The following is a 27,730-nucleotide window of genomic DNA, read 5'->3' as shown; positions in this document are numbered from 1 at the left end:
CAAACTTGCACACATACAGGGAATGGAAGCATTACTTATGAGCTCATTGACAAAAGATCTGGGTAAAGAATAATTTTTACTGGTTCACTTTCTGGATAGATTTCTTGATGAGGTTAATATAGTTGGTAATAGTTTTTGTGTATCGAGACCTCTTGTGTCATATAATGAATTTGTTAGTCTGTCTCTTGCCTCAGGAGAAACGAGGGAAATACTAAGTGTTAAATGCAATGTTAGTGATTCCTAATACATCATTAGCTCTTTGCTGTTACCGTTGAAAACTAATTAACAGCTCTTTTTCTTAGTCATAAATCTACTTACAAAGTTAGTGACCTGGCACTGCTGTTGTAGTTCTCTAAGCTATGTTGTCACTGCTGCTTTTGTACTGGAATCCCCTTTGCCTTACTGTGAAGACAAGGTGTGATGTTCAAGGTGTATTTGCAGCCAAGTAAGTGCCCTGACACCGCGTTGGGTTAGGAGCTGTTAAAGCCCACAGAGGGAGGGGTTATCATCTGAGTAAGTATTTTTGTCAGGGCTGTGTCCACCAGCACACAGTGCTTCGAATACTAAAAAGTGATCCTGTGGTTGAGTTTTGTTTATTTTAGTAGACTAGATACAAGTACCACACGTGATTCATTTCCCGATTCTTTAGAAAGCTGAATGAAGATAATGTGCCAAGAGCATGTCTGTACTTTCTGTACAGTTGACAGAAGGAGGAGGCAAAACACCTAGGGTATCTTAATGGCTGGAGTGTGCAAATGCCTGACCAGCTGCCCTGGTGCCTGTAGCCCAGAGTTGGTATCAGCTTTGTCTGTGGGACTTGCAGGAAAAGGCCATGCCAGGTGTCCTCTGTCACTTCAGAGGATGACAGTCAGAGCCTCAGGGACCAGCAGGACGTACAGAGAGAGATCTGCTCTGCAGCTTAGCTTTTATAGAGGCTTAAGTCTTGGGTCTAGCTAGGTGAAGGTGTCAATCCATTTGTTATTTGCAGTTGCAAATGCTCTGGAATGAGGTGCTTAAGCAGGGTCCCCTTTTGCAAAAGGGAGACGTCTTACTGTTTTGGAGGAGTGATTTGAATGTGGTGGCTCTCCTGGGTGGCAGAAGCTCCTGGACTGAGCCTCTCCTATTGAAAGCAGTGGTCAAAATATAGATGGCATCACCACATAGGCCCAGGCATTCAAGTTGGGGAGTGAAAGCCAAGTTTTGACTTGTGGCTAAGACAGGCCTAGAGGGGGATTTAAACCTAAACTCTTCTTAGTGTTTGTATTGTATAAAAAGGTTTCTGGTGCAACTGGTGTTATCCCAAACTCCTTATTTTATTGTTGGAATAAAGGACAGATTTTGAAGTTGCACATTCTTGCACTTCAGCAGTTGAGGAGTGACAGGGTGAGCAGAGGATTTGAGAACCACGTGGTGGTTTGGATGTGCAGTATTGGTTCAATCAGTGTTAGGAAGGCCTCAGTGTTGGTACAAGTACCCACTGGCAGGAAGCTGTGCGCGCAGAGGGTACCAGCAGCCAAGAACGGATGTTTAAAGTTTTACTAATATCTAAAACCTTATCAGGCACCTAAACCCTTGAGGGTTAAGAGGGAGAGTCTTATGAAGGTGATGGTTGATGTTCTTTCTGTCTGCATTCCTAGACTACTCTGAGGAGGATAATGTGAAGTCATTCTCTGAAGATTATGGCATTGCCTGAAAGGAATGTAGCACTGGGCCATAAATTAACAAGAACAGGAGAAGCTCCTTCTCAACTCCAGTTTATTAATTCAGACATTTGCATATGTAGACCTTTGTACCAAAAACTTGTACTATATAAATATACTTTTTACAATAGCAGCCTACCACAGCAAATAGATTTTTGTGCAGACAAGTTTTCCCTTCTTAGTTCAGGTGTCTAAAAAGTAAGTTTTACATTATTCTGTAAGACTGCTTCTGTCTATGACACTTCATGTTGAATGAAACACATGATAATATGTTCTTGATCCATGTTAGATCCACAGATGCTTTTCCTCTCTAACCATTTGAAATATTAGAAGCATGTGTTACACTGCATACGTAGACAGGTTTAGTTGCATTTTAACATACTCGCCGGTCAAGGTGAGCCCAAGCCATCCTAATGTGACATGCCTGATGTAATCCCAAGGGGATTAGTTGTTAAGACATTTGAAAAATAAAGTCAGGTCTTGCTTTAGTGTTTTTCCTATGTGACACATGTTCTAAATTAAAGCATTTGCAGCAAGTTGATTATAAACTTTCTATGAGTCTAAGCAACTGAGAGCTGTTCTTGGAGCTGTCAAGAGATGTACTCATAGCTCTAATTTTTAACTGACTGCTGAATCTATATTTATCTTCCAAGGGTTGTCCTCACAATTGACCATCAGCAAAGTGGGGGGTTTTAATAGAAAAATGTTTTCATGTGTGTCCTATTTCTTTTTCTGTCTGTTTTTCATAATCTCTGGGCAGTTATTTCTGCTATCAGTAGTAAAATGCAATTACACGACCTGTTAGCATCTGTGGAAAACTGCATGGGGGCAGCTTTTAGCGTAACTCTCTGTAATTTATACTGAAAACTTTGGGGTGAAGGTGAGGAAGAAGGATAATTCTAAGTTCTCAATGCTTGAAGTTGATCAATTAGGGGTTTCTTCTGACTTTATGCCCTCCTCCTAGCTGTCATTTCTCACATGCAGCTCTATTTTAGGTGTTCCAGAAGGGCTCACTCTGCTTTCTGGAGCTCTTGCAGAACTTAGAACTGTGTGTGCTCTTTGGCAGGTCAGTGTTGATTGCTGTGTAGTAGTTTTTTGAGCACTTTGGAGCTTTCCCAGTGTCTTAGCTAGGGCGTTTGTGCTGGTAAGCCCTCTCTTCTTTTTGCTTCACTTGTCAGTCTGATGCTTTGTAGGTCTGAATTATGCCTCTCCCTTAACTTGGCGGGCATTTTTTGTCATGTGCTTATTAGTCTCTTGTAACTTCTGCTTCTGAAAAATTGGGAGGAAAGACCTTTTCACTGTGATGAGGATACAGGTTAACATTAACAGGATTCAAGTTCATGGACCTGTCAGTATGATGTCAGCATTTTATCTGATAGGTTAGAATGTTTAATATCAAACTGTGGGAATAAGCAAGTGTTTAACTACTGATGTTCAGCCTCATTCTGTTCCCTCATTTCATAAGCCTGGTCACACCCAAAGAAATGTTGGAAATAAATGAAGACTGCGACTTGAGTAGGTGTATTGCCCCAGTTGGTATGTGTGCAAAGGTTAGTGCATTTGCTGCACACGAACTCTAGTTTTGTTCTTTAAATGTTGCTGTTATGTTTTTCTTGTGTAGTGCTATGAATAAACAAGCATTTTCTAAATTACTTTAGAACGTGCTGTTCTTAATAAAGTTGCTTTCGGCACACTTTTAATAGATGTTTTGCTTCACGTAGTACCCAGTAGTTCTCTTTCATCTAGAACTAATTTCTGGTAATGTTCAAGTACCTTTGGGTCAAGAGTAATCAAAGCATTGCACAACCGCGTGGGTAAGGATGTGTAAACTGAAGCCTTGTAGACTGTTCTGCAACATCTGGGGCTTGTGCAGTTCACTGTGGAGTACATTAAGTTGCAATAGTGTTGTGGTCAGAGGCTGTATTTATTTTGATCTGCTGGAGATGAAGGACTAACATTATAATTGTGCTAATTATTTCGAGAATCTTTATGTCCTGGTTTTGTGTTTGAGCTCTAAATGAGTAAAGGAGCGATGGGAAGTAAAAACAGGCCTTCCTTGTATTTGCAGGGAATCTGGGATGGGTGCAGTGTTCTACGTATAGGCAAGCAGAAACGATTCCTACATTAACAACCTGACCCTGAAATGGAAATATGAGGGTAAACTTGCAGTGTGTGAGATGTGAGTCAATGGGCTGGATCGGAGTTAAAGTCCCTGCTTTTCTCAAGAGTACAGACGGTTATAAAATAGTTCCCCAGGGATGCAACTTCAGCACAACTTGTATGTCCTGAATAAAGGAAACAAGAAATGTGCGTTAGGAGACAGTTTGCAAAATGCAGGGTGAAAGTGTTCTAGAAGTTCTTGGAGGATGTTGGGGCAGGATTTTGTGTTTAAACATATGTCTGCTCCTGTGTGCAGTATGTGCCATAACTGTAATATGTCCCCTGTGCCAGAGGCTTATCACAGCAGCTGTTTTTGCCTTTGAAGTGGACATTGCAGCTGAATGAGTTGTAAATGCTGTAGGTATTTTGTTCACACTGTTAAAGCTAAGTCAATGTTCTTTGCTAAGCATGGGATCTGTTAAGTTATGCTCTCTTGGACAGTGCTTCTCCCATAATACTGTGAGGAGTTACTAGCATTGGAGACTGTTTCCTGGTCTAATGTATACTCTTTACTCTTGTGCTGACCCAGTGTGTGATCTTTGTATTTATCTGACATGGGAAGCCACAAAGTTAATGGCTCTGCACTGGGAGGTGATGCAGCAATGTATAGTTAGCACAGTTTCAGGCTGGATGCTGCGCCGCTTGCGCCGCTCATTGAACAGCAACTGGCACTTGGCTCTGCCGCCAAGGAGAGAGAAATGCTTCAAACTACCTGGGTGTCGCCCACTTGTGCCAGCTGATACCAAAGAACAGTGAACCTGTTGCATCTGCCTTTCTGGCCACTGCTTCAGGTTTGCAGGCTTCACAGCGATTCCCTTGTGACATTGAAATGGAGAGGAGTAAACAACACTGTACTGTTCACTGATGCTATAGCAGAGCATAAATAGTGCTCATACTTCTCTTTAGCTGTAGCTGTTTGGTGGAGATGTGTTTATCAAAGGCATCTTTGTTTCATGTGGCACATCCAGAATAAGTTCAGGTACCTTCAAAAGGTGTCAGGAGTGCGGATTGATAAATAGTATGTTTTGACTATATACATTTCAGTTAGTAAGTGCTACATCCTGCACTTCTTTTGCTTTTGTTGTGTGTTCATAACTTAGATTTCACAACTGTCATGTGTGTATTCTTCTTCTACTTCAGGTCGGTTTACTTTAATTCTCCTTATTTTGTTTTTTCTCTGCTCTTCTTAATCTCTTTTCCTTTGGGTTTTGCCTAATATTGTAATTCTGTCTTGTGTATCTGTTCGCTCATCCATCTTCATGGGAGTTCTCTATGTCTTTCTTCCACCAGAATGATTGTGTAAGTTCTTCTCCATCTTAAAAGCTCTGGGGATTTTGCTTTTCTGAAATGATGTTAAATCTGAGATTGATTATGTGGTTGGTTGTGGCTGTGTAATCTGTACTTTTCTTAATATAATAAATGAAAAGTCATTATGTCTACCTCTGGTGGGAAGTTTAAATTCCTCAGTCTTGTTTCTGAGTACTTATGCTGCCTTAGTAGTTAACCTTTATCTACACAAATTGAGAGACAGCTGCATTCAGGAGTAATGTGTCACTTTAAACACTTTCTAAATTTTAAATGACGGTACCAGAAAAGGACACAGTTGTAATAATGGTTGTTAAAAGCTATCTGACTTCTTGCAGACTGTCCTAATAATGAGAACTATGTGATCTGAACTGCTGAACTTCTGGAATTACAATAACTTCTGTTCATGTATGTGATACAGATTCTTGGAAATTTGAGGAGCAGTCTTTGGTGGATGAAGAATGTAATTCTCCCTGGAGGTGTGGCTATCTCTTATGAAGGGGACTGAAGTAGGATCCACTGATATCTAAGAAGTAAGTTCTTGGGCTTTTTTCACCAAGATATATTGCTAGTGAGGTGCACTGTAGTATTCATTCACTTGGGTGGATTAGAAGCTCATTGAGGTATTTAATGATTAGACATTGAGGAGAGAATTTTGGAAAGAGGCTCAAGAAAACTAGGCACGATGTATTGTTCACGATTTTAGCAAGAGTTTTGACATCTCGTTGCCAAATGTTTGGATGTTTTGTGTCTCGTTTGGTGCATAATTTCAGCTGCTTGTCTGCAACTGCCTGCTTAGTGCAGGGGGAGCCTGCTGCTTCAGGCATTTTAGAACTAAAATGCAGCTGAGAGAATTGGATTCATCTGCAACAGTTGGAGATACTCATGCTGTATCATAACAGCTGTGAACTTGAGTTCATATAAGTAATGTGTGCTTAATCTTCCTGTGCTTTCAGTGACAGGAAGAGGAGGAATAATATTTTCCCATATTTAAAGATGGTCTTAAAGATTTTGACAAGCAAATTTGAAAGTGTAAACTATAAAGGAACTTAGAAAATAGTTGCTATGGGTTAAGTTTTTGCAAATTCTATGTACCTTTTAATTTGGATTTTTGTCTGTTGATATTCCAGTGTTAATCTCGTATGATTAAAAACTAATTTACTTGTCTGAGTTACCCTAGCACCTTGTCTATATGGAAAGTAACAGAAAAGGTAGAGGCCCTGTTTTTTGAATTCTAGGAGCACTTGGCCAGTTTTGGTTTAGTTGCTTTGTTTGTTTGTTTTTGTAATTCTTTCTTTGTTACCAATAATCCATTCATCTGACTTAGAAATTTCAGGGGAATGAAAGAAAAGCATTTGAAAGCTTTTGGTTTTTTTCACAGAACAGGGCTTAAGTGCTACCAGTTTGCCCCTTTCTTCTTCTGGAACATGAGCTATAGATTCATGAAGACGTTGAAAAGTTCCAATGTTGTTCCTTTTGTCTTACCTGTATTTTACCTGTTCAGGTATGTTCCACCTTATCAAGATCAGCATGTATCAAGCCCTGTTGATTGCTATTTGAGTCTTGGACACTTTCTTACTAAACACCTCTTTCTTACTGAAGACTTTACAAATTAAATATCAGAGTGGTAAAGACAACTCACTGCCTTCTTCTGTGTAACAGTCCATACTATGTGATATAGCGCCTCACAGTTTTAGATTTGCCTTCTTTTGACTTGCATACAGATAAAATCTCCATTTTTAAAATGGAAAGGTAGCCATACATCGTGTGGGATTGCATATTGTTGCTGGTGTAATGTCCTTCATCTAATTAATTCCATTTTATAACCTTCCTATATTTTCCCCCTTTAAGGTGTAGCTATTAGGGCAGTATATTTACAAATGAAATTATAGTTTTAGTGTCACGAGTAGGTGTAATTAGGCTGAAATACTTGCATTCGGCAATCAGTGTTTTGCATTTGAGGGTGTTTTGTTTTGTGGGGTGTTTTGTTTTCTTTTGTTACTATCTATGCATACTGTTTTACTAGGTGATTTAAGTGTATTTCTTAGCTGACTTGTGATAAAGAAGATGGAACTTGCCAAGAAAGGAACTCTTATCCTTTTTTCTCAGAGTATTGTTTTAGTAAATACATTTTCTTACTGTCCTGTTCTTCAATAGATCTCACAGGAAAGGCCATTACCTCCTCATATTGCCAACTTTGTGAAAAGTTGGGGACCTTACTGAGAATTTCATAGCTTGTCATGATAGCTCTCCCGAGGAGAGGGTGAGTGGATCCTGTGGCTCTGGTGTGGTATATAGATGCCAAGTGCTAGGAATTCCTGGAATGTAGAGTTGTGCAGTACTGATAAAGTTTGCTTTGTTTCCTTAGTGACTTGACCCATTGAGAAAATGTGATTCCCTAGGAAGCTTTAGTAGCTCAAAGTTTATATTGAATAAAGGGAAAGGCCCTGGGATAATTCTGCTTGTTTTCACCTGCTGCCTGAAAGATTAATTTTCTTAACCTTAGTATAGAAAATATAACTCTGAGTTTTGAAAGTGACTTACAGAGACCCTTCAGACTTATCAGTTTGAGTAAATACGCCACAGGCTTCTGTGTTCCAGCTACAGTCTTTTCATAACCTACTTGGTTTACAGTGTGGTGAATTCATTTGGGGGTAAGAAACTTTCAAGGAAAAACACCTTATAATTAGAGTGATATAATCACTCTGCTTGCCTGCTGCGGTTTCATATGACTTCAGAAAAGTAGTTGAGTGATTAATCTTTACTTTTCCCCATCATTAACTTAATAAGGAAATGGGGGATGGAACAGAAAAACCCAGCAGAACTGTACAACCGAGATGTTGTTATGCCAAATCTTCTTGGCTCTTTCATTTGGTGAAAAATGCCGTTCTGCCAACTCTACGTGAAGAGTCGCAGCAACTGGTTTGCTCATATAATTTGTAGAAATCTTGAATTTATTGAAGCCTTTGCAGAGCTTGCTGTGCAACTTCTTCCCTCTTCCCCACAGTCCCCTGTGGGCTGGGTGGTGGGTTTTTTCCATGGTTTTATTTAGAAGCAAATATTGCATAAGCTGACTTCTAATATAATATAATATAATTTCCTTGCATCCACTTTTCTGAGGGGAAGGAAACCATCCCAGACACTTTAGTGAAATAGCCTTAGGAAGGGTTTGTTTCTATTTTTGTCCTGGTTGCTATTTTTAGTTGCTGTGCTGATAAGTGAACTTTGTTGTAGAGTAATGCAGTTTTTGTATGAGTGTGACAGGATTGGTCAAGTCTCTTGGAGAACAAAAACAAATACAACAGTGGAAGCAAGTTGCTCTTTTTGTACGTCTTTATTTAATCCTTACTGGATGTAAAACAGGCAACATAATACTAGAATTGTAATGCTTGAATAGAAAATATGCTAAGCTGTTTGCAAATGTTCCTCTGGAAGTTGTACATTATTTCATTAGTAAATACTATAAAAACTGTCCGGTGTATATCTGCAGGCAGCAACACAGCAACAGAAGTTGTAGTGATCTTAACTAACCTGCTTGGAGGCTTCTGCAGGCTAATAACATAAAATAAACAGCCAAGGAATGTGTATTGCTGTTGACAGTGAGCGACTGTAAACATCCTCGACTGGAAGCTGTGAAGCAGCAGATGGGGCTTTCAGTCGGATGTTTGCAGCTGCCAACTGCCACAGACGTCAAGAAATGTTTGACACCTAAAACATAGATGTCTGTTTAAAACTCTCATTTCATTTATCACAGGCATATGAATTAGGCCAATCTTTTCTGCATACTGCTTAATCTTTCTTGTAATGTCTGTGTCTTAATATCTAGAAATTATCCAGTCTCTGTTAGGAAGAATCTAAAATGGAATCAGGTTCTTATTTTTAACTGCAAACTCAGTTTTAAGTTCTCAGAGTTGCTTGTTTGTACAGGTTGCTTGGTTTTGTTTTTAGACTCTGCTGGAAAGTTTTCACAAGATTATTTCACGTCTTTATCATCTCTCCAGTGGTTCACTCAGAATTTGAAATCCAAAGCCTTGTAGGAAATAATCACTTAAAGGACTTTTGGAAACTAGAAATTTACCAGTGAGCAAAACGGGGGGGAAGTATTAAAAATTATTTTTTTCCTGGAAGAGGCCCAACCCTGAAAAATGATGGAGGGGTCAGGGAGATTTCATGTGTCTGGGTTTACCCCTGATGTATCATAGCATGTCTGCTGTTTGAGGTTCAGTGATCTTCCCCTTCACCCTCCCTTGCAACAATAACAACAACAACAAAAAATGAGGAAGTGCTAAAAGTTGATTCATACTTTTCATTCTTTTCTAGAAGTCAATTGAGGCAGTTTCAAGATTCCAGTCCTGCCAACTGATTATATGTGTTAGTGGACCCTGTTGGTAAAATAACAACCGTTAAGACATAGAGAGCAATTTATGTGATTGGGACACTACTTAATGGTGATTGCTGTCATACCAGAGAGGTTGTAGCACATAACTGATTTAAGTTGACAATGAAAGCACTAGTGAATTCCTTCTTGAGAGAATGTAGAGAAGATGGGCATCTGCTTGGTATATGTGTTAAGTATCTATGCTTCTGATAAAGTGAGTTGTGTTGTTAATTGTTTTTTTCCTTGTTGTTGGTATCCTTTTATCTCAAATATGTTTGTGTGCATGTTTGTGTGAAAGTATGAGAGGGCATAATCTAAACATTAATCTGTCCCTTTACATTTCATATAAGGTTCAGATACTCTAAGACTTTCCAGACTTTGTGACTATTTTTTGTAAATGAGTTAATGTCCTGGTCAGAGTTCTTACAAAATATGTTTGTCATATAGGTAGATAAAACAGTATCTGCAATGTCAAAAACCCCATATTTTGTATTTGAGAAACTTCACTAATCTGTGTTTTGCAAATAGCATTCAGTGAAGATTCATGTACTTGTCAGGTTCAATTTATATTGTATTTCAGTAACGCTTGAAGGTCCTGTTAGGATTAGCACTGTACATCATCTTGCACTCTTCTTGTTCATAGTAAGGTGTGAGGTCTCCCGAAAAGGATTTACAGTCTGATTCAAGACAAGTGCCATCAAAAGGGAATTTAAATGATGTGGGCAGGGGTCACACCAGAAGACTGAGAGGAGGAGGGCAGAGGGATGGCCCCTCCCCATTTTTAATGGCTTTGAGTTGCTTGCTAATTAAAATGTGGGAAGGCAGAAGAAATAGCTTCCTAATCAGTTATTTATTGGGCTGTAAATATCTTGAAAGATGATGGTTTAGTTGGATAGTATATGGATTTGAAATTAGGAGAGACACTGATGAAGCTGTGATTTTAGGTTGATGATTTTTTTTTTTCTCTGCAGATGGAGCAGGTGAAACGGGCTGAGATTTCCAAAAGCCTTTTCTTGCAGATCTAAGTGACTCTGAAAAGCTTGTAGTGAACTCAGAAAAAGAAAATCCAACAAATACAGCATATGACTTAAAATAATTGCAAATATAATTTAGGGCCAAGGTAGTTGTTCAGGGTATGGCTTACATGGGTTGTAGAAGTAGCTGAATTTTTGGTATTTATAGTGGAAGAAAAATAGGAATTATGGGCAAAAGTCAGGTTAAATTTGTGAATGATAGAGGTGGGTGTTACTGCTGACAAAGCAGAACAGTAATGAACAGAGTTGTGGTTTAACAAATAACAAGTGCTTAGAGGAGTCTTTCTGGGCTTTAAAACTGGCTTTATTGACAACCATGAGAACTTTCTAAGTGAACTTGAAATTTATGAGACTTGGATGCACTTGAGAAATGCCATCTAGGCAGAGGATTCTTGACATAATCTCCTCATCTTGAAAGCTTCGCAATAGTTTTGAAGAGGATTGAGCAATAGGAAAAGACTTGCATAGGCAGAGTATTTAATATCAAAAGCATTAAGTACCTCCTGTGAAGATTTACATATTGATAATATTTGTGCTTTGGCAGGAAATTCTTTCAATACCCATTCTATTACTCTTCTTCCTGAATTACGTACCGTCTCAAAGTTCAGCGTGTTTCCTCTTCTTTTGGAAAGTGTAGTAATATGTTGGGACTGTTTTCTTCAACCTCTAATCACACTACATGCACGTGAGTTTTCTTCATAAAAAGCTTCAAAAATGGAACCTGCTCTTCTGCCAACTACCCCTTAAAAATTGCTAGGGCTAAACATCAGAAGAATTTATGGTGGTTTGACTCTGGCTGGATGCCAGACACCCATGAAAGCCACTCTTATCACTCACTGCCTTCCACAACTGGATGGGGAAAGAAAATAAAAGGTTTTTGAGTTGAAACAAGGACAGAAAGAGATCAGCCACCAAAAATCATCACGGCCAAAACAGACTTGACTTGGGGATATTAATTGAATTTATTACCATTGAAAATTAGAGAAGAATAATGAGAAGTAAAACAAAGCTTAAAAGCACATTTTCCCCACTCCTCTGGACTTCCCAGGCTCTACCTCCTCCCCCACAGTGGCAAAGGGAGATGGAGAATGGTGGCTATTATCAGTTCATCACAGATTGTTCTTGATGGTGATCAGGGAGATGAGTGTTTCCCCTGCTGAAGTGTGGGACACCTCCCAGTGGGAGACAGTTCTCCAGGAACTTCTCCAGTGTGAATCCTTCCCATGGACTTAAGTTCTTCATGAACTGCTCCGACATGGATCACTCTTCCCCACAGTGCTGTCCTTCAGGCAGAGCCTGATTCAGTGTGGATCCTCCACACCGAAGTTCTACCAGGAAACCTGCTCCAGCATGGGCTCCTCTCTCCATGGGTCTGTTGGTCCCTGCCAGGACCTTGCTCCAGCACAGACTTCTGGCAGAGTCACAGCATCTTTTGGGCTTCCACCTGCTCAGGTGTGGGTCTCCCCCATGGGCTGCAGATGGATCTCTGCATCCGCATAGAGTGCAGGGGAATCTCTGCTCCAGTGCTTAGAGCACCTCCTCCCTCTCCTTCTCCGCTTACCTTGCTGTTTGCATGGTGTTCCTCTCACATATCCTTACTCCTCTCTTCTTAGAGCCAAATTATTTTTGCACAATAGCTTCTTTTCCGTCTTAAATGTGTTATCGTGGGAGACTACTATCTTTTCAGACTGGCTCAGTCTTGGCCAGCAGTGGGTCCATCTTACAGCTGGCTGTCATTGGCTCTGTCAGACATGGGGAAAGCTTCTGGCAGCTTCTCACAGAAGCCGCACTTGTAGTCTCCACTGCTACCAAAACCTGGCCATGCAAACCCAGTACAAGAGAGTTAGAGCAATGGCCCTTATTTTCTGTCTGAAATAGCAGCTGGCTGCTAGCTTTGTCTTACCTTAAATGTTGGTGTATGTTGTCTTTCTTGGTACTTGTTGAGGTCACTATTTCCCTGAAGAGACAGTGTGTTGTTTTCAGGCCTTGGCTTTCAGATTTGGGTAGGTCAAGTCAAGCCCTTTTCACCCATCTATGGAGTTAACCATGTATTCCTTAAAAGCTTCTTCCTTCCCCAGCCCTGTTTGAAAGAAATGAACAGGTCCTGTCTGAGGGGTCTTGGTTTTGACTCTGCAGAAGTTGTGTCTGCCAACCAAGAAGAAGGGAAGTAAGAGAGGAAAGTCAACCAGCACTATTTACATCTGCATGCCGTTTGTGGAAATCATCTTTAAAATGACAGGGCAGCTGTTGGAAACAGCCCAATCCATCTGTCTACATATGTGCTTGTTATGAAGAAAATACAGGTGATAATGTGAATGCAAAGCTTTCAGTACTGAGCTGCTGTTTCTACTCAAGCTGCGCTCAAAACTGTGTATTGTTCGGATACGTGTTCCAACTCTTTGCTTGAAAAGTGAGTGTTTAATTGCCTTGTTTCTTGAAGAGTTCTCTTTGTTAATTATATGTGAAATAGACATTAAACAATGTGCTTGTGTTGTTTAGAAACAGAAAAAAAGAAGACTAATCTTGTATCACTAAAAAAACCTAGAATTAGAAAGGATGGTTCTTTTGCATTGAAGTGAATTGAGTTGAATTTGGCATATAATTTTTTTCCCTTTAAGCAGTAACTTATAGACCAAGATGCATGAACACCATTTTTTTTTCTGTTGACAGATGCAGGCTATTTTGGTTTTTTCCTAAAGCTTCAAATAGTTATTATGAAACAAATAAATGAACAAAGAATATGGGAAGGAAGCCACGTGCCATGCAGTGACATAGTGTTTTTCCAGATGATAGCTTGAGGCATCTTCATAGCTGTGGATGTCAACGTAGCTGCTTTTATTTAACAATACATCTCTTAATTTAATATGGATAGCCAGCATTTTCCTATAGTTCAGGCTTCCTGTTATTGGCACTTGGATTTTTCTTGTGGATAAATTGGAAATAATTTCTGTAACTTTGTCTTGTGTTGCTGAAGTATTTTTTCTTCCCCCCTTCCTTGTACATCTTCCCCCTTTGATTAAATACATACCTTCTTTCATAACACAGAGCAGAGAAAATTAATTTAAGAACTTCTGCCTGTAGCATGGCAAGACAAGCAAGTTGAAGAAAGGGATACTGCTCAGGGCAGGTTTTTTTGCAATCTCCTTTGGGCATCCAGGTGTATTTCAGTCAGTAGCAGGCCTTTGAGCATCGACCTGGAGGAGCTCTGAGCCATCCTGTCTTCTTCATTGCACTCCTTTTGTAACTCTTCTTGTGCAAGGACAGAGGACTTGCTTTTAGCTCTGCAGGATGCTGTGCGGAGATCTCGTCTCTTTGCTTTCACCATATCACTCATCTCTTTGCCTTTCCTTGATTCACCTTTATTCATTAGATGCAACTTAAACTGCTTGCTTTTGTCTTCATTGTGGCCTGTACAGGAAATATCTCCCACATCCAGTTGTTCTGTAATGCTATTGTTCTCTGTTATGGACCTGAACTTTTTCAATCCTTTTCAAACCTTTTTCCTCGGTCTCAGAAATAAAAGGTCAATCAGTCAACAACCTTTTAAACTACTTGATTGTAGTAAAAGCTTTGGGAAGAGTTTGTGAACTCTGCTGAAGGCTATTGGCTTTTAAGAGATGCTCTTACAGTAATGTTTATAGTACTCTTTTTCCTCTTGCCCTCCTCACCTTCTGTATACTTGGAGAATAGGATTAATATTTTCATATTGCCGTGTTGACTTTGCAGAGTTGATAGCTGCATTTCTGATGTGTGCTGCTATTTCTGGGGAAGCTGTCTGTTTTGTTCTGTGCAGAACAGTGAAAACATTTTACTTCCTCCAGAAAGATTTTCACATTCTGCATAACAACTTGTATATCCTTAATGTTCCTTTTATATATTTTTATAGATGTATGCTTGAAACTGGTTGTATTAAAAAGTTGCCCTATACAAGGCTGATATTACTCTGCCTTGTATTTTTATTTGTGTGTGTGTGTGTATACATATGTGTATACAGACTTACACACACCTGTATCAGGGAAGGAGAAGAAAGAGGCAAAGGAAGCTGTGCAAATGGCTTGGGGTTTTGTTTTTTTTTTTTTCTACCCATTGCCTAGATGTGCATGTTGTGTGGAGTAAACCAGCTTTGTGTTCTAGAAATTCTTAATACAATTAGTTGCTAGCATTCTGCCTGTACTTGATGACATTATTCAGTGAAGTAGGTGCTTATCTGAAGCTCTTGGCTCAGAAATTAGTGGTTTAAAAAAATAAAGCAGCTAAATACTTAGTCTACCTGCATTAAGTACAAATGCTGCTGTTCTTTAGAGCAAAAATCTTGTTAGTGTGTCAGCAATTTAACTTATGGAGGCTAGAATGATCTGTGAAGTTCCTCTATTTTTTTTTTTTTTTTTGTTAAAAGCTATGTAACCTTAAAGCCTTTCTAGATATCCGATGTGATTCTAGGATTCATAGCAGTGATTAATTTTCTAACTATACATGTTCCTAATCAACATCCTGAAATATTTTCAAAACATACAGAGGGTTTTTTGACAACTTAAACTAAACAGTGATGAAATGGCAGAAAGCTTATGTGAGACACATTTACTTGCTATCTCCTTGAAATCATACCTGCTCTGAGGGGTTCTGGTCTTTCGTTTGAGTAGTGATGTCCCTTAAGATGCTCCAGCCAGTAATTGGAGCTTCTATGTAATGCATGGAAAGCAGTGAAAGCAAAGAAACTGGCTTAGGTCCTAGATTTACAGGGCAAGGGCAAGACCCAATTAGGAGCAGAGGGAAAAGCATGTAAAGCAACACTCACATGGCTCTGCAGAGTTGGCACAATGTCCTGTCTGCTAAACCTTCTCTTGCTCTTCTTAGAGAAACTTGCATGTACAGAAGCATCTTCAGAAATACTTGAAAGACAAAGGTCAGACTTATTTAAAATGGCTGGTTTTGTTCTGCAGAGCTTGTTAGATGAGGCTCAGGGCTATGATCCTGCAGATGTACAGTTCTGAGCAAAGGTGGCAGCTGTTGATAGGTCAATAATACAGGTACCTGTGAATCAGTGAAATATCTCAGAAATGTTTATTTTATGAAAACATAAGCTTCTTCACAAAGAAACTAATAGGAATTATTAACATTCTGAAAATAGATATGGTCATGTCTTAAGGTGGAAATCCACTGGAAATGTAATTTTTTTGTCTTATGGTGGGTTAGTGGGGTTATCATTACCTTTGAATACACTGTGGGATTCTAATTGTTCGTGAAAATTGGTAGGAAATATCTACGATAAGCATTCATATTGCTGAACTTACTACAGCTGTACTGTAGTTAAATATATCTGAGCTGCCCTGTTCTAGGCTTACATTAATGAATAAGGAGAGGCCCTTTTACATGACAATTTTATATGTTTTATTTTAGATACGTATTTCGGAATGGGATGACTTGTCCCCAGTTGCCCTGCTCGTTTCTCTCCTTTAGCTTCAAAGTCAGTCTAGGATAAGTACCTCAGGTGTACATATCTTTGCTCATAGAAGTCCATTTGTAGTCAGATGAATTCAATATTTTTTCCTCAAAGGAAGAAATTCAAAAGGTAGAAAGCTTTTGAACAACACAAGGGGAAAGATGAAATATGAACTGAAAAAGCGTAGCACTTTTGAATAGCCTACAAAAATCTTACTAGTTGTGGAAGAATCCACAATCAAGGGAGATAGCAAAGATAAAATGTCTGAGAATAGAGTTGGAAATGGTGCTTAAAGATATTCTTTCCCTTCCTCCTGCCACAAGAAGTCCCTAAATAGATGTCTGTCAGCTTTTATTCCATGAATATAAATTAGCAGATAATGAAGCCATGTATAAAATTAGTAAGAAAATGTCATGGATGGCGGGAGGACAGCTGGACAGGCGGAGAAAGAAAGATTTTTATTAGACACAAAAGGATTTTAATGTTGAAGCCCATGATCAGGTAGAAGTCAAAATTATATAGTGCTTAAAGACAATATTCTATAGAGTTGTCAGGCTTGTGATTAAAAGCTGGGGCGTAGTCAGATACAAATGTTGATGGCATTCTTTCAACTTTAGCAAGCCAGGAGGATGTTTAACAACAGCTATTAAGATAGGACATAGCCTAGAAGATGCCAATAACTTGTATCAAGGAATTGGAGAGGAGTAATATGAAAAACTCTGTGGATTCCTAATCTAAAATTAGTGTACTCCAGATTACAGATGGAAACTAAATTTTGCCAGGATTTAACTGGGTGAGTAGAGTTTACGACTATAGACTGTCAGTTTGACATGGTTTTGGACAGAACTACTGAAATAGGACTGGGACCAAAGTAGGTAAATTCAGTAGATCCTAACAGGAAATGGAACTCACTTGTTACGTTATCTTTCTATTTTATTTCATAGTAAGTCAGGCAGATTGACAGCCTCCTACAGACACTAGCCTTTATGATATATTCCACAATACTAGATTTGGCAGCCCAAATGTCAAAATTGAAGTAGTAAAAAGTCTAGATATGATGTATCTGGTGATTTAAAACTATTGATGAATAGTCAATGAGCGTTGGGTTTCCCTGGGGTGGAGAGTGGTAGGCTTTGATTTTTTATTTTCTAGAGAAATCGTCAGGTATTCCTGTTAGCCTGCAATTGAATTAAATACTGGAAAGATACAATGAAGATGGGAATGGGTCATTATGGTGGGTTGCTTGTATCTCTTAGGAGGCAAGGTGGTACCGTTCACCTTGAATGCAACCAAATTACATACATGTACACATTAAGAAACCAGAAATGAAGGGTATGTTTACACATCTTCCAAGCTGAATTTATAACAGTGAGGAATTAGAAAAGTGACACTGTATAGGCCTTAGTGGTATTTTGTACTTTTTTCAAGGCAGTATGTGCTTTGAGGATAGGTGGAGCATGGCTATGACTGAGTACAGAGCTTCTGTGTTGGAAAAGGGAAGGCAAGGTTGCTGTCTATCGCAGAGCAGTGGGCAGTGTCAGGAGATGGGGGAATAGAGGGAGGCATGAAGAATAAATGTCTGGCTTAGTGAGGAAAAAAGCTGAAAACATGGAATGGACAAGTATGGGAGAAACAGTACCAAAAGCTTGAAAACAAGTGCTGCAGATAACATTTTTTAAGTACTTAAATATTTTCAGTCCAGTTTTTGTGTTGAGCAGTAGAGCATGACTCTGTCAGACAAAATATGTCACCAGTGTACCTCTGATGCATCTGATCAAAAGCATTCCTGCATGCCTCACTGACAGGGTGGAAGCAGAGCACTGACCAGCTCTGTGGGGAGTGAGGGTGTGGACAACAGTGTGAGAGGGATCAGCCTTTAACTTAAGGCATCCTAAAGAGATGTACCTTTGTGCTTGAGAGAGAGACTGGATACTTATGCCTTCTGGAAATCAAGCCTTCAGAGGATTCATCTCCGTGCAGTCAGCAAAGAGTGCTGATGGTTTGGGGTTTTTTCGTAAAACATGATTGTGCTGTTTTGACCCCTGAAGAGGATCATCAGTGTCATCTTACAGCTTGTGTTGGATGGTATTTTTTAGAGGGATGGAACTTGGCTATATAAAAGCAGCACATTAAAAGTGCCATTTGAGAGTTCAGAGAGTTGGCTGGTCTCAGACCTGAAGTAGCTGCACTATGGATTACTTCTAACACTGAGCATGCTCTATCACTATGAGCTGGGGTTAACAGATCAAATTCCTAAGTTAGTCAGTCTCTGATTCATCTTCTAAATGTTCCAGGTCTTCTAAGTAAGCCAAAATCTCTGCAGCAACAAATAGTTCCACTTCTCTGAGCATACTGAACAAGTAAATAAGTCCAGCAAAATCTAAATGCAGTTTGGCAAGACAGGATAATGCTGGAAACACTTGCCAAAATTGACTTGGCAAAAGCTCTTCTGTTTTCAGTAGATTTGGAATAGAATCTGACAAGATCTCAGCTCTCTCTCCATGGGAACTATGTGACTCTCTTAAATATTCTTACTCTTGGGTGCATTATGTGTAAGGAGTATAGCTATAGAAGCATTGGATGCCTTTCTTGCACAGTATCCCATATCTCTAAGATGTGAGAAATGGGTTATAGCTACATTAGCAGAATCACTCTGATGCTTGTTAAATAAATGGGAAAGTGTGCCTGTAAATACAAAGGGGCAATGCTTTCTCCAATGTTTAAAACTTAGTAGTTGTTCTGTCCCAATCTGGCCTTTGTGAAGGTCTGATTTCTGTCAGCAGAACACAGTCAGAAGGGCTTCTGGGTTAACAGCCAGCAGATTAATAGCTTCCTGTGGAAACAAATCCCAGAAGATGGAACAAACCAAAAATAATCAAAAGAAGTCTAGGCCAGTAATGTCCAGTGTATTATTTTTTTCTTCTTCAAATTTCTAGTGGTGCATGTGGTAGCACAAATACAGATTAGATGCTAGTGTTTCAGTTTAGGCTGTTTGCTGACAGTGGGGCATTAGTTAAATTTTCCAGACATATGTGACAACATGGAAAATAATATTTTTACACTTTGTGCAAGCAGTAAGCAGGTAAAGAAAAAGACATTGATTAGGGCAAACAGAAGAACTAGGAAATAAATACATGGCAGTCTAAAGAGAGAAAGAAAACTGCCCTAGAATTTGAAAGTTGTCACAGACCTTGTTTCCTTTTCTGTTCATTTTTGAGTTTTGAATTCCTGACCTGACTGAGCTGAATATTCAGGCTGTAGCAAGATGCTGGTAGTGGCACTGATGATGCCTAAGATGGATGTTCAAAGAAATTTAAATGCTAAAATTTAGACAGGATCTCCCTCTGGAGGTCTTTAAAGGCATCTCTGTCCATGCAGGGAATTTTGTACTATTTTTAGAAAGACTGCATCATTTAGTTCCTAAGCCTTGGCGTTACCCTGGATCAGGTGGTTGCTTCTGCCTCACCCTGGATGTTTAGTGGAAGCACAATATGTGACAGAACCAGACTGGTCACTGACAGAATGGGAGAACTAACCTGTCCTGTATGAGTGGGTTTTTCTACACCATACTGAAAAAAAGTTGGTTTAGGCAGTTCATGCAGACAGATTAAAGAGGAAGTTTTGGCAAACAGGTTTTGGTCTAATCTTCTGGCAAGTGATTAAGGGATCTAGGGAAGAAAGTTCATTTGGCAGCTCCTTTAAGCCATGGAACCCTAAAGAAGTAACTGCAAAGGCCAAATCTCTTGCACACCCCCCAAACAACTATAAAGAGCAGCCTGAGTATTCAACAAGTGATAGTAATAGCTATATTCTTATCAATTGTCAAAAGCATGAAGGATGCATTCTGTTCATGATTGATAAAGACCATTTAAGTTTTATACTTCTGCACCAAGTTTCCGTGCTGTGTGTCTTCATAGCTGGTGAAAATGTCCTTGGTAGAGTCAGTGGGGCCTGGATAGTAGCCCTCTGGTCACCTGCCTGAACTAGGTGCCAGCTAGGATCTCTAAAGCATTAGTAAAAATTGCATAGTGATGAGGGATACCAGGTTTACAGGAGAGGCAACTGGAACTGAGGTGGAACTGCCAGGACACTTAAACAAGTAAGTGACAACACTTACCTATTTAGGTACCTGGATTAGACCCCAAATGTCTGCTCTAGAGTAAGCTGAATCTCTCTGTAGGCTTTTTGATTGTAGAGGACTGCATGGTTTAGGTGTCTTACTGCAAGTTTATTCCTACCCTAAGTGTCTTTGTCTTACTGTTCTTGAATCTGTAAATAGATAGGCATACCTGTTGGGATAAAACCTGTGTAAGAAGTTATCAGAAGAACCAGGATTTTGCCTGAGAATGTCAAAATGGTGTATTTTTTAATAGATCCATGCAGTGTTACATTGTGGTGAAGTGTTGACAATGTTCAGAGATAATCTGGCATTTCATTCCCAGAATAAGACTCTTTTCCCTTGAATAAGTCTTTCAGGATTTAGTATGGCTTTTATTCTCTTTGAAACTATATTGTCCCTCCTGTCTGTTGCCTAATCCACATGGATGTTTTTCTCTAGCTCTGTGCAGAACATGTGGGGGCTTTGAAAAGTTGCTAACACTGTGTTTGTTCTCTACCATCTGACAGCCTTAAGACAGGAAGCTAAAGGGTTTCAATTTCAAGATGGATCAAGTGGAACATATTGGAAACCTGTAAACAAGAAGTCTGATCTCCCCTCTTTTTCCCCTTAAGTCTGCACCATAGCAACTATCTATACAGAAGGATTTCATGTCTTGTATTAGGAAATCTGTAAAGAAGCCTTGTTGTTCTTTTGTTCGTTTCTATCACAAAGATACTGTATACAAATATATCTGGTGCTGTCCTGGAAAGTTGGGTGTTTCATTCCTGGGAGGAACTAACTGCAGATAGCAGCTTTGCTGAAAGATCCTTTTTTTCTGTTACATTTCCTTCCATGTCAGTGTGCTGAGCTGAAAATCTGATTGTAGAGGAGATGCAAACCCATAGTGAAAAAAGCATGCAGGTTTCCTTGTCTGTGCATTCCCCTCCTCATGAGGAAGATCTTCAGGTTTTTCACATTAGTAAATTGAAATTAAAGTGGTAGCTGTAGGAAAAGGAGAACGTTAGTGTTTCAGTACAGGGTTTAAGTAATTAAAATTTGGAACTTGACACGTTTGTGCCTCAGGAATTTTGCAGTTGCTGCTTATGAGAGCAGTGTTATTTTGGAATGTTTCAAATCTTCTGTCAGTATCACTGATGTAAGACTGGTTTAGCCCTTATACTGCCAAGTGGACATACATTGAGGAGGAAGAACATGTAAGTGCTTCTTTTAAGACACAGGCAAAAATCTGCAAGCATGAAATAAAGGTATTGAAAATCATCTTCCTTCCACTAGTGTCAGCTGGACCCAGGTCTAAGCCTGTCTACCACTTTTCTGTGGTTATGTATGTCAGTTTTCTCCACTGCCAATGGAATATTTGATGTTTGTAAAGGTGCTTGCACAACGGGGCTGAAGCTTAGATATCTCTGCCGGGGTACTCTCCTTGAGATACACAGAGTGCTTATTGTCTACAGCTCCTCTTGACTATATGTAAGTGTACTCATTTACTCATAGCTAAAACAGATCTAAAGTATTTCTAGAAAGGGTATTGGTGCTTTAAATCCTTGAGACTTCTGGCACTTATTCTCTGATGTCGTGGGACACAGGTGATTAGACTTGATTATATCATTGTTGGTGCTTTGCTTGCAGAGAAATTTCCTGAACTGATGGCAGACTACACTTCCTGGGTGTATTGACTTAAAGGTAGTGTCATTTGCATTCTCCCCTATGAAAGCTAGAGAACAAGAAAATGGTCCTAATTACATCTGTAGAATGTCTGCTATGTCTTTTGGATACTTGTGAGGTATCTTTGTTCCTAGAGATTCAGCAGCTCCTAGTGGAATTTGTACAGATAAAGCACTTTGCCATAGAAGTAAGTAATTTTTAACTTTTCAAAGATGTTTCTGTGGTTGCAGCAAATCTGTTATGCTGTGTGAAGTATACGAGTAGAAACAGGATGTGCTAAAATTGCATCATGAACTAAAATCAGAGTTGTGTCATCCATCATATATTGAGAAATAGTTTGCACTGAATTTCTTGAACTCTCTTATGGAATATCTTGCAGAATATCAGTTTTTTACTGAAAAGAAGGTCTGAAGATATATATCCTCTAGTTTTTCATTATAAGCAATAAATCATCACTTTGATTTGATTGCATTTTGGCTTATGTTGCTAATACTCTTTGGTTTGCTGGAATGGATTTGTGGAACCAGTTTTCTCCTCTTAGGAGAAAAATATCAGCTGGTGGGACAAACATTTCTTTGAGCTGACCAAAAATGTAACTAATGTATCTTGACTGCAATGATTCTTGGAGGCTAGTATTTATTAAAGGTTTTAACTGTGGTTTATGTATGCTCTTGTTTTAAGACTTAAACAGTGAGTGAAATATTTGCATTTTTAGCAGATGAGGAGTGTGCTTTCAGATCATCTCAGAAATTACTGTTGTTGCAATAAGTTCTAATGCAGAAGATTTGTGTCAACTTTCTACCTTGCCAAAGAATCTGAAGACAAGTGATTTAAAATTGAACATAATTTAATCTTCATTTCCACATTTGTCACTTTAGAATGAAGGACTTTTTAGTTTAAAAAATTAAAATCTGAGCCCAACTTGACTTTCAATTTCCTCTTTGGTTCCCGTTTTAGCATGTCTTGGCACTGCTCTTGTGCTGGCAGGCGGTGTCACTTTGCTGAGCTTTAGGGAACAAAGTTTCCTTGCGCTGGCATGAGCAGCATCAGGACAGATTTTTTTTGTTATGATGAGGGTTAATATATACTGTTACTATGCTTCTAAAATTTGGGTTTTGGCCTCTGTTGAAGTCTCTAATGCTGATGACAGATTCACGTCTGATACCATCCTGTGGTAACCTCGGTACAGTTTGTGCAGCCCACAGGGACTGAGCAGGCAAAGGTCAGTTGCTGCAGCCTCAAAGAGAAAGTAGAGTATGTCTAGCTAGAAACATAAGCTGGGCTAGGAGGGAAAGTAGTCATCATGGCTTTTTAATCACCACCACGAGATGCTCTCACTATTTTACATAGCCTCCTAACAAACAGCCTATGTGCCACTTGCCGTCAGCCCTCTTTGGATTTATGTTCAGAAGGTAAAATCAAGATGTTGCTGGACTCTGCCTAACACATCAGTTCCCGTAGTAAGACCTGTAGAACTGCAGTGCTGGTAAAAAGTATCTCTGGAAAGGAAGTGCCCGAGCTGCTTACATCCCTTTCTTCTCCCTTTAATACTTGACAGGCTTTCACTTAGCTTGGTCAGGAAGTTAATATGGGGTGTGCCTGAAATAACTATCTGCCTGCCCTCATCTTTTGGCAGAAAGGGCACAGACAGAACTATATGCAGTTGCTTTATTTATTTTAATTGTATTTTACCTTATTATTTTCTTATGTGGCAGTTTAGATTTCTTGAGGTTTAAGGACTAGGGAAAGAAAATTTAACCTCTGTCCACTGCTTGGTTGGGTATAGAAGAAGTTTCTTGCAAATTAGGTTTTCTGAGAATTAGCCTGCTCATTTTTGTACAGAGAGAAGTGCTGTATGTGAGTAGCACCATTCCATGTAAGCACGATTCACAGCCCTGAAGAGGGGAACAGGATGAGATTTTGCAGCTTCAGTGTGGGAGGCATTGGGCAACAGAAACTTTTTAAGATACTATTTCTGTTGCCAAGCCATTTACTTAAAAAATTCTTCTGCTGGAGCCTGTCTTTGCCCTTATCCTTTGCAGCTGCCCCTCGAGTTCCTTCCTTCCTTCTTGGTCGGAGCCTGGATTTTCACATTTTCTCTGACACTTCTTTGCCTCTTGCTTCATATCACCTGTGTCTCTCATAGTTACCAGGCAGGTTGTAGGGCTGGAAGTGAGGTAGAAACAAGAAAAAAACATGGTGCCTTTTTCTCTTGTGCCTGTTTGCCTTGTATTATACATTGAACGTATGATGTTACAAGTTTGATTTGTCGGCAAAATGCATGCTGAGAGCAGCTTTTTGCCCCATTCCTGTGTTAGTAACTGTGAAATTGAAACCACTTCAATTACCAGATGGACTGGGTTTTTCAAAAGTTATAATTCTCATGAACTTCGTGAAAATTAGAGTTTATATTTATATATCCTACCCCTGGATTATAGTTTTCTGTATTTATTTGTTTAAGTACAGAGTACAGCATGTACTATTTTGATGTACTATTTTTGATGATCACTGTATTGTTCCACTTCCTTAAAATAAATAAAATAAAAATAGACTAATACTCTAGCAGCATGCTAAGTGGTGAAAGGTTGGTACTAATTAAATAAGGTTGTCAAAGTCCATGTATGAAGAATTACAGATGATCCAGAACCCTTGTAAGTAGTTTAGGTACTCTGCCTTTATATTTTCACAAACTTTGGGTAGTCTAAAGTCCTTCAGTGCATTTTAAAAAAAATTAAATCCCACTAGAAAAGAAATGTTCCTTTATTTTATACTGGCATGACTTAGGCACATTTGTGTGCACATTTGGAAATCAGGCAGCAAGAGAACAGGTGGGGTTGGAAATACAGAATTGCTAAATTGTTACCTCTCAATTCCTTTGTTCAGCATAAGATTTACTTTAACCACAGTAAAATAGATGTGGTTTTTCAGGAAGCCTCCATATGAAATAGCTAACAAAATGTATCAGCATTTGACTAATGCTTAATTTACCACTTTTCATGGAAAAAAATACTGCTGCTTCTCTCTTCTTTTTTTTCAAACTATTTTTGTTCCAAAGTATCCGAATCTGTCCTATCGGTGACGTTGCTGTTTCTGTAAACAGTGTCCGTGGGCTGGCTCCAGGACTCTGTTTGTTCAGAGCGTGAGTTGGGAGACTCCCTTCCAACAGAGGAAATGGGACGATGTGTTAAGCTTTCGCTGGAGATTGTTCACTTCCACAGAAGCTGTATCCTCTGCGGGAAAACAGAGCTTGGATCCCTGCCACGCCATGTCCGTGATGTTAACGAGCAGGAGAAGCTGTGCCTGCTTCAGCAGCAGTCTGCTAATTCAGAGCAGGGGTTAGAGAACAAAGTGGAGTTTGATGAAATTTAAATGCGACACTTAATCCTGTTAGCACACAGAGGGAAAAGTTTTTTGTTCCATGGAGGGGAAGGAGAGGGGCTATTGAATTTACCTGAAATCTATGCATCAGGAAGAACCATATCAAATAGAATCTGGGTCTGTGCCTTGCTTCAAATACATCATCTTTGCCAAACAGAAACCTCAGCTGAGCTTCTGTACAGCTGAAGCCCTGCTTGTTTTCAACCTGCAGCAACTGTTGTTTAATACAGATGAGCAACTTGATCTTCTTTGGCTTGCTCACATACCACAGTTATGAGCCTTACTGAAATACTACAAAAGAAGTTTTAAATTTACTGTCTATTTAGGAGAGAAGAAAGTATGTTCAGATGAGGGTTTTTTTTACTGTCTTCATGGTCAAGTGGTGATTTTTTTGCTAAAAAAAAAAAAAAAATCAGTTTCAGCATTGCTGCTTCAAGTAATGCCTATTCTTTTCCCTCAAATTTTTCTTTGACGTTGCTAATTAGTCAGCCTTAGCCAGAAATGGGTTAAGTGACTTCATAAATTGTCAGTCAGCATCTCAGTGTGACTGCAGCACGTGGTGGTGCTGAGCGCCGTGACTTCTGTGAGGTCCCTGGCACAGTTCTGGATCGCAGTGGGTGCATGGACCTACCCATGAATGGGTGGAGCATGAGGCGAGGCAGCACTGGTGGGTCTGGGAGGTGCAGACAGTGTGAAGAGGAGGACTCCGAGGGGGGCTGTGAGGGTGGAAATTGCATTTCTCTTAAGACACAGTGGAGAAGAAAGCAGGAATGAGCTGTAATTGAAACTGTAATGTGGAGTGCCAAGTCTGTCCTTGTGTGATACTGGAGGTAGAGAAGGCAGCTTACTGAGGGCAAGGAAGGTTGCAGATCTTGATAGGCCTAGACCATGACAATAGCTGCTGTTTGATTGAACTGAGAAGGGACAGGTGTCCCTTAGAGGATATAAAGGTCTTGTAGAGTATTCTTTCTGGCAGTAGTTTTCTGAATCTATTCTGGTTACAGCCAGATTTTTGCCTTTCCTTCACTGGAGAGCGTCGTGTAAAAGTGAACCTGGAAGGCAAGGAGTTGCTGGATGGCCTGGAAATGTAAGGATCAGTTGAAAGGACTTCAATTTATGTTATATTCATAAATAATCTGCAAACCTAGGTGTTTGGCTAAGTCTGTGGAGTTGCGAGTATTAATAACGTCTTAGCAGGCAGATTTTTCTTGAAGTGTTGGAGAGATGAGAAAAGATTTCATGTGTGCCATTGGCCACAGAGTAGAGGCAGTTTTCTGGGCCATATTAACAAAGGGGATGGAGATTTTTAGTTGCAAAGTAAAGCACCCAGAGTGAATTTGCAGAAGAGCTTTTAAGGATCTCCACTCTAAAAACAAATGGGATATCTTCTGATAAGGAAGGAAGGAGGGGGGTAGCAGAATAAAAGATCTGGTTCTAGATTGTCACAGGAAAGATTGACAACTCAAAATACACAGGGATGGAATAGTGCAAGTATCTGGACTTTGGCAAGAACAGTCTTTGCTAAGTTAACCTGAAGAAGATGTGGGATGCAAATAGGAAAGTGAAATTTTAGTGCAACTACTGTGCTTAGGGAAGAAATGGAAATCTGGGTATTTAAAGAAGAATTGAGTCATCTAAGAGAGGCCAAATAATTAAAGAATGAAAATTCCCTAATAAGGCATACTTTGCTGTTAAACTCATTTGTAAGTCCCTGTAATGGGGAATGTCTTTAAAAACAAATGGATCAATATAATATTTTAACATGGTTGTAAGAACCATAAGACACTAGCAGTAGGAAATGCTTCCTGCATTGCTTAATTCTTACTTGTGAATATAACAGAACTTTTAAGCCAGCATTGGCAAGAAAAATTAAATGTACGAGTATTTCAAGCACAGTGCCAAGTATTATTCCTACTTGTCCATTTAGAAATGACAGCATTTCAGGCTGGCAGTTTCCTTTTTTTTAAAAGCATCTTTAACTAGAACTTTTTCCATTGAGGAAAAAAATGTGTCCACGATTCTCTGTCTGCAGGGGCATACCAATACTACCACGTAACTACTGAAATGCCAGCGTCTTTCAAAGTCTCACAGCTTGAATGCCATTTGCCATAGTGTTCAGCAACAGAGCTTACTGCTTGGTGGACGTAAAGGAAATGCTAGAAGGTAGCTGCACATTTAGGCAATGTAGAGAAGAATCCAAAACCCCCTTTGACACTCAAGGGTGAACTTCAGAAGATTTTAGGAGACTAAGTTGTGCTAAATAGTAACTGACTGTAAGTTTCTTTCCACTCATGCTGATGTGAACTTTCAGTAACTTTTAAGTGCATCTTTGCAGTATTGCTTCTGCAGAATCTGAAATTATTTGTTTTCTTAAACCTTTGATTTTGAAAGTGTTTTGTTTCTTGGGTAAAAGGAGCCAGCTATTCCATTATCCTGGCATAGTGTGCAAGCTGGCTGTTGAGCCATGTACTCTCGATGCTGGTAACGTTCTTGAGATTTCCTGAATAGCCAGTAACTGGAATAGTGCTTATCATCTGGACATAGTGAACTCAG

At 39.4% G+C, this 27,730-nt stretch overlaps 1 long non-coding RNA gene across 1 annotated transcript in view; it reads left to right on the top strand.

Moving 5' to 3' along the window:
- The window catches only part of LOC136358876 (uncharacterized), a 41,990-nt gene that overhangs the window by 2,098 nt on the left and 12,162 nt on the right, over positions 1–27,730 (top strand). Inside the window, exon 2 of the long non-coding RNA XR_010743173.1 lies at positions 5,587–5,698. This is a non-coding gene — a long non-coding RNA (uncharacterized lncRNA). The remainder of the gene's footprint in view (positions 1–5,586; positions 5,699–27,730) is intronic.

This window comes from Sylvia atricapilla, chromosome 3 (genome assembly GCF_009819655.1).
Source record: "Sylvia atricapilla isolate bSylAtr1 chromosome 3, bSylAtr1.pri, whole genome shotgun sequence".
In the NCBI taxonomy this organism is placed as follows: Eukaryota; Metazoa; Chordata; class Aves; order Passeriformes; family Sylviidae; genus Sylvia; species Sylvia atricapilla.
The sequence above is the reverse complement of the archived record's forward strand: the minus strand, read 5'-3'. Positions and strand labels throughout refer to the sequence as shown.